Source organism: Athene noctua, chromosome 3, assembly GCF_965140245.1.
Source record: "Athene noctua chromosome 3, bAthNoc1.hap1.1, whole genome shotgun sequence".
Taxonomy (NCBI): domain Eukaryota; kingdom Metazoa; phylum Chordata; class Aves; order Strigiformes; family Strigidae; genus Athene; species Athene noctua.
Genome location: NC_134039.1, coordinates 85992375 through 86004834, shown reverse-complemented (window position 1 = coordinate 86004834; position 12460 = coordinate 85992375). Strand labels below are relative to the sequence as shown.

Sequence of the window (12460 nt, the reverse complement as noted above, 5' to 3'; positions counted from 1 at the left end):
AAGTGGCTGGAGAGACGTTCTGGAAGGGGGACCACTCTGAGGAACTGCAGCGTGAGCCGCGTCGTAGCAGGGACACCCTCAAAGGGGCTGCAGTTTCTGGGCAACCCACATCAGAGCAAGTACTCTAAGGAAAACTGTAGCAGAGGAAAATCTGAAGAACCAAAAAGCTGCAGAGAAAACCAGTAAGAAGCAGAGTAACAGAAAGAAACCCTTACGGATGACACTATCTGTGCCACCCGTCGTCTCAGAGGAACCGTGACAGATTGAACATAAACCATGGAAAAAATAAGTTGAGAAAAGAGAGGGGAGTAAAGGTGTTGTACTTCAAATTGCACCTGGAGAAGAGTGAGAAAACATGTTTACTTCAGTGTTCTTTGTGTTCTCTTTTTCCCCCACCTCAAAACCCAAATCACTGATCGGAAGTTTGTGTTAACTAGCAATAACTTAAGCAAGAGTTCCCAAAGTTAAGGCTGTTCTGCCTGCAAAATCCCCACATTTTCCATGGATGATGTAAAGAATCACAGATTGACAGCATGGTTGAAGCTGGCAGAGCCCTCTGGAGGTCACTGGGTCCGACACCTCTGCTCAAGCAGAGCCACCCAGAGCCGGCTGCCCAGGACTGTGCCCAGATGGCTTTGGACTATCTCCAAGGATGGAAAAAGCCTCAATCTCCCTGGGCAACCTGTTACCCTCACAGGAAAAAAGTGTTTGCTGATGTTCAGAGGGAACCTCTTGTGTGTCAGTTTGTGCCCATTGCCTCTGGTCCTGGCACTGGGCACCACTGAACAGAGCCTGGCTCCATCCTCTTTGCACCCTTCAGGTATTTATACACTTTGTTAAGATCCCTCTTGAGCCTTCTCTTCTCCAGGCTGAGCAGTCCCAGCTCTCTCAGCTTTTCCTCATAGGAGGGATGTTCCAGTCCCTTCACCATCCTTGGAGAAGGCCCTAACATCCAGAAAGCAGAAGGTTGAGTACTTTGAGCCTCCACTGCTGAAAACACATTAATGAGTAACTGATTAAGCCTGCTTTCAAACTGCATTTATATTTTTTAATTAGAAGCTTGACGTAAGTCTTATCAAGTAAGCCTGTATTTCATCTGTAAATTTGTTCACTATTTTGGTTGCAAGGTGAATCAAGATGAAGCTTAAAAGTTACTACCTTTGAGGGTGGGTGATCCAAATAATGGGACATATGGAAAACTTGCACCTGATCTGCACTTCCAAAGACTGGGAACTGTCTGCTACTGAACTGCCCCAGGCCAGCGTAGAGCACAGTGTGAACTGGTATCCAGACAAAGCAGTGAACAGGAGCTGCCAAGATAAGCCTGAACTTAAAGACGACCCAGATGAGTCCAAAGTATGGAGCCTTTAGCTAAAAAAGTATGGAAATTATGAAAAGTACACAGAGCACGGATAGCTATTCCTGACTGTCACTGCCTCCTTCCCCTTAAAAACAGGAAAAGGAGAAAAGGTACCCAGGATGTGAGGATTAATGAGAAGCTGTAAAACACTTGCTGATGAAGAGTACCGAGTGTTGATTAACATACTGGATATTAAGATGAAGGAAGAAATTGCTACCAATTTTGTTCACCTTTAAGCAGACTTGGAAAAATTAACAAGCTAAAAACAAACAAAGAGCTATAAAAGATTGAGGACTAAAGAAGATGATTCCTTTGCAATATTCTGAAAATAGCTGAAGTCACTCCCCTTCTCTGGATAAAAGGATTTGCTGACCAAATGAGGCAGAAAGGGGGAGACTGACGCAGATGTCTGAAGCAGAAAAGAGGAGAAGTTTGAAAGATTAGTTTGTAAGATTGAGCGACACACACACAAAAAAGTGCTCAGGTTGCAAGAAAACACCTCATCCTGACAGAAGTAGTCGGTGTAAGCTTATTTCATCGGGGAAGAACAGGAAAAATACACATATAGAAACAGGGTAAAAGGGTTTCTTTTTGTTTGCGGGGTTGGTTTTCTCCTAAACATAGCACCTTATATTAAGATTCCCACCAGCACAGTCATCAACGTTACCAAAATGCAACCACTTCTACAAAAGGAGGCAACAAGCAGCCAGCATATGGCACGGTGCCCAACAGTACGAAAGCAAACACGAAGGCTAAGGAGTAACATAATCCTTTGTTAATGCCTTCACAGAGCAGAAGAGTATTTTCCAGAGAATCAAATTCCAGCAAGCCAAACTCCACAATTTTGCTTCCTTAAATCAATCATCCTATCTAGTCTTACCTTTCTTTTTTTTTTATCCCCCCAAAAATAAATTTCCGTGTTATCAGTTACAAGTATGGAGGAGGTCTATTAAATGACACAGCCATTTCCCTACCACTATAGTACTGCCTTAATTAAGTTATATTTTACAGAAGGTACTTTTATATCTCTTGCTCATAAGACTACTGCTCCTACTTTATGAAAACATCAAAGCAAACCTGTTATAAACACATTAACACAAAGCACAAGGATCCTTTATTTTTCTGAAGTGTTTAAACGGCAATGACCCAACTTAACTTACTGGTTTCCTCTCCAAAATATTTATAATATTATGTTCATCACTTGCTATCCTTTACTCCAGCTACATAAATTTAATTCTTTTGAATTTGCCTTTGTCCTGTCACCCATCAATCACTCTTCTTCCTCCTCCACTCGCCGTAATTCATCGATGTCTTTCTAGTAATAAAGTGCTGAAACCAAAAGCAGTGTTCAAGGAACAGTGGCTAAAAACAATGAGAGTGGATTATCCAATTGCTCACTTGGACTTTAACACAAAACACAAGCAACTTCAACAACAGTATGGTCAAAGGACCTCCCCGAAACAGGAAGGTCTGAATATCTATCAGCATCACAGAACTGCCTCAGACTTTTTCCATCAGAGTGACAACCCAATGGAAATGAGACGTGTGTTGCCCCAGAATCTGTGAGAGCTGTGTGCCTTGAACCCTCAGTAGTCCTGAGCAATCAGATGAAATTAGGATATCAAAGATTCAGTATCATCCACAAGAAGAATGTCAGACAAGTCAGCTACAGAACTCACTGCCGAAGGACAGCGTTGAAGACAAAAGTTTAAATTGGCGCAAGAAGCGACAGGGACAGATTCAAGGAGGAAACATCTATTGAGTGCTATTCAACACAAAAGACATCAGCTTTTCTGTCAAAAGCTGGATACTGCCAAATGCTGGAAGCTTACAGAGTGTTTTGGGAAGCGACAGCTATCGCTTGCTCTGTCCTCACTCTCCCGTCTAAGCACCCTCTGCCCCAGACACAGGACTGGCCTCAGGCCACCTCTGGTCTGACCTTGTACAGACATCTATATTAAATCTCACTGGAGCACTGTCATGGACTAGCAATACAGCTGTAGGCATTGTGAAGGCAGAAAAAATAATAGAAAAGGTTTTTCCTTCCAGTTCTCATTTCCATAATTTTCTGTCTCTTGATTTAATGCATCCTCATTTAGTCTTAATTGCCATTAAGAAAAGTGTGGGTTTTGCAGGACCATCTCTGTCCCAAAAGTCTTCTCCCCTATATGAACGATGTATAGAACAATGAGGTCCTAATGCATTAAAGTAAAACATCAGGATTTTCCTTTCAACGCAAACCTGCAGTTGCCCAAATTGATTCTCTTGCTGTCTTCAAGATGACATTTAGAAATTTTATGCTGTGTCCCATATCTCTGTTGTTAAAGGAATCTTTAACTCCTCTCAATTAGCTCATCTATTAATTCACTAACTTTTTTTATTGTAGAATTCATAAATTCACAAAAGGTGATATTAGCTGGAGTGTAAGACAACCATTGCCACCTCCTTAACCAGGCACACTGTCCATACATCTTCATTTACGAGCCATTCAGCGTAAGTCTTCCTCTCGGTCTACATGACAATGTTTCTTCTATTACACCATTTCCAAGGTTACTTGGTAGCATTATGCCAACTTTACTAGAAATAAATCAGTTTACTTCAGTAGAAAACTTCTGGGTTAAATTCATTTAGTAAATGCTTTACTAAAAACTAAACTTATTACACTTTCTCACCCACCATTCACTAGCTTTAAAGTTGCTTTTTTAAAAATGCAATCAGATTTATCTAGATTATTTACACTGTCCCAATAACCCAATCCACCTTCAACAATTTCTCTTGCTGTATGTTCCAATATTTTGCTGTGAACAGAATTAGGTCTACAATCCAGAGTGTAAAAAAGATTTCATGGAAAGACCAGTGATTACTGGACAATTATCAGCTCTGTTCAAAGATGAACTGATAAAACGTGAATGTCTCACAGAATATAGTCCATAGTACACCTTCATAATAAAAATTACCAGCAGCACAAATAGCAAAAGTAGTATTAACCTGAGGGATGTAATATGACTACATTCATGGGGTAAAAAGAAAGCAGATCAAAACTAAGCCACAAAACTCTCAAGCTGTTTGGAGAGCACTCCCAAGAACGGACGCATCATTAAATGGCAGGAGCAATTGCCTTAAGCAAAGAACTTCTCATCACTGCACCTACGCTGTTATCAGGAAAGATTAAATTTAATTTTCAGAAATGCTCATTCCCAAAAGCGCAGATCATGACGTCACAGACATCTCTCCCTTTCATTAAGGGCAGTGTCTTGTGTAGCTGCGGCTTATTTTCACCATAAAAAGATGCTAGACACCTCTACTCCACCTTCATTACAGCATGTTTTCTTATTTAATAAACCTTCATCAGCTTAAATGAAGGGTTGTTATTAGTAGAGCTAACAGCCACACGATAATACTCTAGAGAGGTATCAATGCCTGTTGGTGCATTAACTAAGAGCAGAGGGGCTGAGGTCAAGCACGTGTCAATGCAAATGAAGCAGTATTAGGCACTGGCAGTTTAATGCAATAGACTGCCTCAGATAATGAAAATTACAGGATAAAAAGAAGGAGATAAAATTATTGATAAGTATACTAATGGAAAAAATGATAAGTGTTAAGGGAAAGAAACCTTCCACTTTCTAATGTCTTTAAACCTAACCTAGCAAGTTTACTTAAAAAAAAGATCAGAAAACAATTTAAAGAGACAAATAAGAAAAAAGAAAAAAGAAAGATACAGTGAAGAGGTGAAAAATGTTCTAACAATACGTTGATAAGGAACTTAGAAGTATTCTACCAAACTTCATTACTTAAGCTTTACAACGCTCCTTGGGGGCAGACAACTAATACTAGCATGTAAGTAAAGGTACAGTATTTTAAATGATTGAGCAGCAAACAGAAGAAAGTTCATGATTTCCATGCTTATGTGTAAATCACTAGCACATACCCTATGCATACATCAACTTAATAAAAACAAAGCCGTCTTCCTTCTCATCCACACCTCAACCACACAGCTAAGAGAAATCACAGCGTTTGCCAATCATTAAAAACTAATACAAAACAGTTCCTTTCAGCATAAAACTTACACACCTCAGGAGGTAATCTGAAACGAAATACAACCCTTGAGACGGCAGCTTCTCAATTCTGTTTTCTAAAAGACTTCTTGGTAATCAGTAAGGTCAACAATGACCTTACTGGCACAGTGTTAGCTGGGGAAAGGCCTTAAGGCAAGAAGTACTAAGAAAACATTACTGGTGTTGGAATTCAGAAGAAAGAGAATTTCAAGCAGGGCCAATATTTAAATTTTGTAATAAAAGCATGTCTATAGAATCCCAAACCAACAAAAGTCTCTTATTTCCACTTATGGCATTAATTCCAAAATATAAAACTGTTCCACAGCAGTACCTGAATCCCAGCTCTGCAATAAGAAATGCAGAAACAAAATGAAAGACTGTTTTTATTGATTTTCATTGTTCCAGCCGAAAGGCAGACAGTAAATAAAATGCATACTGAGAACTGTGTTGCAATTTTTTTTTTTTTTATTTCATTATTCCAGACTACTTATAGTCTAAGGAGTCTGCTCACTACATGGTACTTTTAATTGAAAGACTCTCCTCGTACTGTACTGAGGAAAGCCACAGGTAGCAGCTACATTCAAGTAAAAAAATTAAAACCCTCGACCGTGCCCAGGGCTCAAACATCCAATGTTTTCTGGGAAGACGTTAATCACTCCAAAAGCTTTCGTAGAGGATTAACATGAAGTGCACGGAAAGGCAGGGGACTCTGTTACCGAGTCGGACACACTAATTATGGGATGAGCAAGAAGAGGCCAAATATGCTCATGTGTACACACACACAGAGCAGTATCCTCTCCTTGCTCCTGAGTAAACATTTCAATATTTTAAGCTCCTTGTTTGACTCCCACTTCCCGCAGCAAGTGAGGTTCCTTATTCTCATACACTGTTCTCCACACTCCTACCCATGATTAGCCTCTCCTCTATTTCCTTTCCCCATGCTACCTTTCCCGTTCAACTGCCTCAGTAGCTTTACGATCATTTTTCCAGAGCATTTCCATTTATTAAAACATCTTTGACTTCTGCCCATGTTCTCACCCACTAAATAGCCCAGATGTGTTGTAAAGCCCTGCAGTTAAAAAAAAAAAACAAACAAACAAACAAAAAAACACCACACAACATTTTTTTTTTCAAATACTTTAGCATGCAGACAATGGAGCTGGTCAGCATCTCTAGCTTAGACTGGTATGTTCCTGATATAAAGCTTAGATTTCACAACAAAGTAACACTCTTCAAAAAAATTAACCCAATACAAATCTTACAGTCTATGGAGCTGAGCAAAAATACTTTTAATGCATCCTAAGGACGCTGGTGGTGAACTCAGTATGCTTTAACGCTGCTGCATCAGCACGACTGGTTTGCAGGTAAATGAGGCCATTTTCAATCTCCTCTCCTGTACAGCTGAATGCTGCGCCAAGTACATTTAATTGAATGCAACAACAATAACAGCCACCAGCTCCACTCAAGAAACCAAACAAACTGGCAACAATGCAAATTTGCAGTGAGAAAGCAGTCAGCTCTGAGAAAAGCCCAATGCTATTATTCACTTCAGAAAGCAGAGCAGGAGACGTGTATTATTCTTTCTCTGACATAAGGAAACTGAAATAGAAGTCCTTAACGTTGAAAAAGAAAGAAAAGTAGGTGTTGGAGCATCCCCTGGCCTACTTCTTGAGAAACAAATTACTGTCACTTCAGCTTCGGATTTCTTGGGACAAAGACATGCAGGCTAAAGGAGAAGGATGGGCTCATGAGTAAAACACACATACACATCAGTTCCTGGCTCTGTAACACAAGGCAGTGTGAAGTTTAACTTAAGACTACTGAGAGGGCTCTATACTTCCTTCTTTCCACCTACCTTCTTGTGAGTCTCCTAAAAAACCCCCAAACTGGAAATAGCACTCACTCCTGTTCTATGGATATATTTCTGCAGTTCATGGTGTTTTGTAGCCTGACACAATCTCACCCTAAAGGAACTGTACTCCTGCACTAATAAATCAAGTTCAGCGTAAGTCGTGCTCGTTTTGGCTGGGGGAAGAGATAATTTTCTTCATAGTAGCTGGTATGGGGCTGTGTTTTGGATTTGTGCTGGAAACAGTGTTGATCATTCAGGGATGTTTCGGTTCTCCCTGAGCAGCTCTCATACAGAGCCAAGGCCTTTTCTGCTCCTCACCCCACCCCACCAGCGAGTGGCTGGGGGGCACAAGTTGCTGGGAGGGGACACAGCCGGGACAGCTGACCCCAACTGACCCAAGGGATGTCCCAGCCCCTACGGCGTCATGCTCAGCCTGTAGAGCTGGGGGAGGAAGGAGGAAGGGGGGGACGTTCAGAGTGATGGTGTTTGTCTGCCCAAGTCACCGTTACGTGTGATGGAGCCCTGATGTCCTGGAGCTGGCTGAGCGCCCGCCTGCCCATGGGAAGTGGGGAATGAATCCCCTGGTTTGCTTTGCTTGTGCACGTGGCTTTTGCTTTACCGATTAAACAAGTTTTCTCACCTTTACCCTTGTGATTCTCTGCCCCATCGTCTGCTGGGGCAAGTGAGCAAGCAGCTGGGTGGGGCTTAGTTGCCAGCTGGGGTCAAACACAGAGTTTCATGGTCTATTAGAAGATATTTTTTTTAAAACTCTATATACTTTGACAAACTAGTATTAGTTCATTAAAATTGCAAAGCTAGACACATAAAAGCCAGGAAATGCAAAGAAAGTAGCCTAAGCAATTTTCATTTAATCTTATTACAATATGACCTTTAATTACTTGATTCAACAACATTTCTTCCTTCAACTGTTTTTAGCATTTCATCTCTTAGATTATTTAAGCAAACGGGAAATATTAATTTCTCCCTATGGATACCTCATGGGTCAACAGCAGAGCCAGAACAATTAGATCAACACCACAGACCTCTACGATACTTGAGTTAATTAAGTAACTGCTGGGCGGGGTGTACTGCCCTTCAACACACAGCCCAGTGCTGGGGGAGACCAGACACAGAACTGCTTCTTCTAAGCAAGAAACCTTCTGTCCTTGCCCACTGCTGCCCACCCTGCTGCGTGTCCTCTGCTTCAAGTTCTGGCTTGGCTATAGTGTTGTACAGCTCACCTAAAACATCTCTTCCAGAAGAATGTGGATTCCGAGCTCGGGCAAGTGCAAGCTGTACCCCCAACTCCAACTGGCCTCTGCCACCAGCTCCACTGCTCTCCTTTTTGGAGATTGCCAGCTGCCTTTTCTTAGGAAGCTCCTTCTGCCTCAGAATTCCCCTCTCAGCACCTGATCACTGAATCATAGTTATTTTAGTTGGAAAAGACCTTTAAGATCATTTGAGTCCAACCACTAACCTCACACTGCCTAGTCCACCACTAAATCACATCTTCAAGCGCCACATCTACAGGTCTTTAAATACCTCCAGGGATGGTGACTCCACGACAGGGCAGCCTGTTCCAGCACTTGACAACCCTCTTGGGGAAGAAATTTTTCCTCCTATCCAATCTGAACCTCCCTCGGTACAACTTAAGGCCATTTCCTCTTGTCCTATTGCCTGTTACTTGGGAAAAGAAACCAACACCCACCTCACTACAATCCCCTTTCAGGCAGTTACAGAGAGCTATAAGGTCTCCCCCGAGCCTCCTTTTTCTATTAAACAAAAAAATACACATGTGTGCACATCTGTACTCAATTGCCATATGGAAGTGAACATTACTTTGAGCCAAGAAGTGTGTGAAAAAAACAGATCCTTTACAGAAAAACGTCCAAACTCGTACTTTAAAAAAAACCATGTACAGAAATTGTAAATAACTGAAATGTATTTGATCTCAAACAGGAGTTCTAGCTGTTCTGGACCCTCCGAATTCTCCAAAGCTTCACGATTCAAAGGAGGTTGGAACTAGGTTCTTTTAACAGAACCTGTGTAAGGCGCAATTACAGAACAGCAAACCTGATGCTCTCAGCTCTCCTCACCAGAGAGCGTATTATCAAGATGCTGGAGGAACACAGAACGTGAATACACGATATTTGAAGCTCATCTGTGCTACTCTAGATGGATACAAAATCAGAAACAAAAAAGCTGCCACTTAAAATTTTTAACTTCGTACAAATGTAAGCTGTCACAAAATACCTTTGCATTGTGTTCAAACTACTGGGAAAAGCTGCCATTCTTTTATTAACAATTCTTCCCAGCAGTACTCAGTCATTGCACATTAGAACCAGCAGCTGGAGAGTTTTGAGTGATAATGAAACCTGTAACAAGTCATCTTCAGCCGTCTTTTCCAAACAATAAGGGAATTAAAATTTCAATTTAAATGCAGAGGTTTGAAACACGCTTCAGTGGCAAAATTACTTCAATTAATGTGAGCGGAATACAAAGAACAGACTGCAGAAATGTGATGCAGCAGCCAGAAATTATGCCATTAGAGTGCTTGCATCAACCTAACACAACGACTGCAAAGGTCTAATTTCGACTGTACATATCAGAAGGCTACAGGCAACAACATTAATCAGTGCTCCAATTTCCATGTGAGGGATACAAACTCCTTGTGAGATCACTTTGGGCTTTTTATAAACCATGAGCATCTGTTTACCTTGAGGAATGAAACAAAAGGACAGAGAGATCTATGTACACTCTGCATCCCTGACAGTTTAGTAATTATTTTACATAATATTCATATCATATAAAAAGTGAACGGAATTATCCTGCAGCCAGTGAGTGATTACAACATCACAGTCTTGCAGAGGCAGTGTTAACAGAAGATGGCAAAAGCCAATGAGCCCACAGTGATTTTTATCTATGACAAAGCTCTAAATGCAGGTAGGTTACGATTTCTTTACTACAGGTACACTCGTCCTCAAATGAGCATTGGAAGTGTCAATAGCGTGTTCAATTTTCATCTGAAGTTTCTCTGCATTCCTGAGGTATTAGGAAAAAGCCCCAAAACCTAACAGCTGCTTTTTGTATCTTTATCAATTGCTTTCTTAGAAAAGATACTCTATTCTGAAAAGAAACAACAAAACCCAGCACGGTATACTGCAGAAGTCCATACTTTACCAAGATCTACTATTCGCTCTCAGGCAGCCTTACCTACACACACATATGTGTGTGTATATAACTGTATATATAAAAAACTGCACACACAATATACTGCAAACCAATGAAATACCACAAATTTGTAAACCATTTCTAAAGCATATTATATGATAAGTTGTAAGTATTGTCATTTTTCTTCTTACACTTCCTATCTTATATTCCAGATAGGAAATTAATTACTTTTCTGGATTTTCCTTCTGAAAAGAACTTTTTGAATTTAAAAAGAAAACACAAAAAAACCTCCAAAAAAAATCCCAAACCACCAAACCAAGCAAACTGGCAAGTCTATCAGTAAAAGAAAGCACCAATATTTCAATTGATACTCATGTTAAGTATCATGGTCTTCCCCCTACACTGAAGGCCGTTAATTTACGTTTACTTCTTTATCTCTTCTAACTGAAAACAAATCAGACGAACAACACACTACAGTTCCCTATATCAGAAACCAAACAAAAGTTTTAGCAAAACCTGACTGCACTCTTCTCATATATATGCTGCCTCAAGTCATTGCCTTCCTGATCTGTTTTCAGGAATTCTAATAGATTTTACACAACATTTTATGAAGTATTATAAAAATTCCACTCTACATTACACAACAGAAATGGATACATTACCCATCCCAGGCTGCTTACAATACGGTGGGAAAGATAAGACAGTAATTCATTTTAGAAGGGCAGTGAGACCCTAAGGAGAGTAAGATTGAGAGGGCTCCTAGAAGATTGTTTTAAAAACAGGGAAAAAGGGAAAAATGTGACTGTATTATAGAAAGATGATTGCACCAGGTGTGGCATGAAAACAGAACATCAGCAACAGAAAAAAACCAGGAAGGTGACAGCAGAGTGAAGTCAGACAAGAGGATGAGACAGCAATAACAAAAAAGCAGATGGGGTTACAGATGCCATCAGAGAAAGGGACGAGGAGACTGACATCAAACTGGTGAAAATGTTTCAGAGGGCACGAGGTAAGTTTTAGACAGACAGGCATATTTAAGGTAAAATGAGACAAAACAGAAAGAGGGAACTTAAAAGTTCAAGCCTGGGCTCTAGGAATATGAGGTGACAACACCAAGATTTCTAGCTCTTTATCCTGTTGAATAATGACTTATTAAAAGGAAAAAGAGATACAGCTAAAACAAATATCAAGGATAGTAAAGTTATAAAAAAACCCAAAAATACTAAGGAAAGCAAGGAAAATATTTCCTTAAAGGCATTCTCTGGCAAACACAAAGAGGAATATGAACAGACATACTTCTTTTGCCTTCCCTTTGGAATCACAGACTGCTTAAGGTTGGACAGGATCTCTAGAGAACAACTAATCCAACCCCTGCTCAGGCACGGTCCCCTAAAGCCAGTTACCCAGGATCACGTCCAGTCTGGTTTTGAAAGTTTTCCACAGCTGGACACTCCAGAACCTCTCTGGGCAACCTGTCCCAGCATTCAACCATCCTCACAGTAAAAAAAGTGGTTTCTTACGTTTAGCCATAATTTACTTTGTTTCAGTCCATGTCCATTGCCTCTCCTCCTGTCACCGGGCACCACTGACACAAGTCACCCTCCCATCACACATTTATAACCATCGGTAAGATCTCCCTGAGGTTTCTCTTCTCCAAGTGAAGCAGCCCCAGCTCTCTCAGCCTCTCCTTACATGTGAGATGCTCCTGCCCCTTAAGCATCTTTGTGACCCTTCACTGGACTCAATCCAGTAACTCCATCTGCCTCTTGTACTGGGGAGCCCAGTACTGGACTCAGAACACCCCATGTCACGATTGAGGAGAGGGGAAAGGCCACCTCTCTCGTACAGTTTTTAATTACTGGTAGAAGACAGTTTCAGGAAAGAAAGTACTGGAGCCTGGTGAGAAAGTGTGCTCGTTAACTTAGAAACAAGAGAAAGAAAAAGATTATTATTAGAGAAGTCCTGGAAACTTCTACCTCCACCACAAGACTGGAATTGAAAGGTATGCTTATAAAAAGGGAA

The 12460-nt window shown here is 40.8% G+C and overlaps 1 protein-coding gene across 1 annotated transcript in view; it reads right to left on the bottom strand.

Annotated features, from left to right (window-relative positions):
• The window catches only part of EXOC4 (exocyst complex component 4), a 424237-nt gene that overhangs the window by 385837 nt on the left and 25940 nt on the right, over nt 1-12460 (bottom strand). The window lies entirely within an intron of this gene.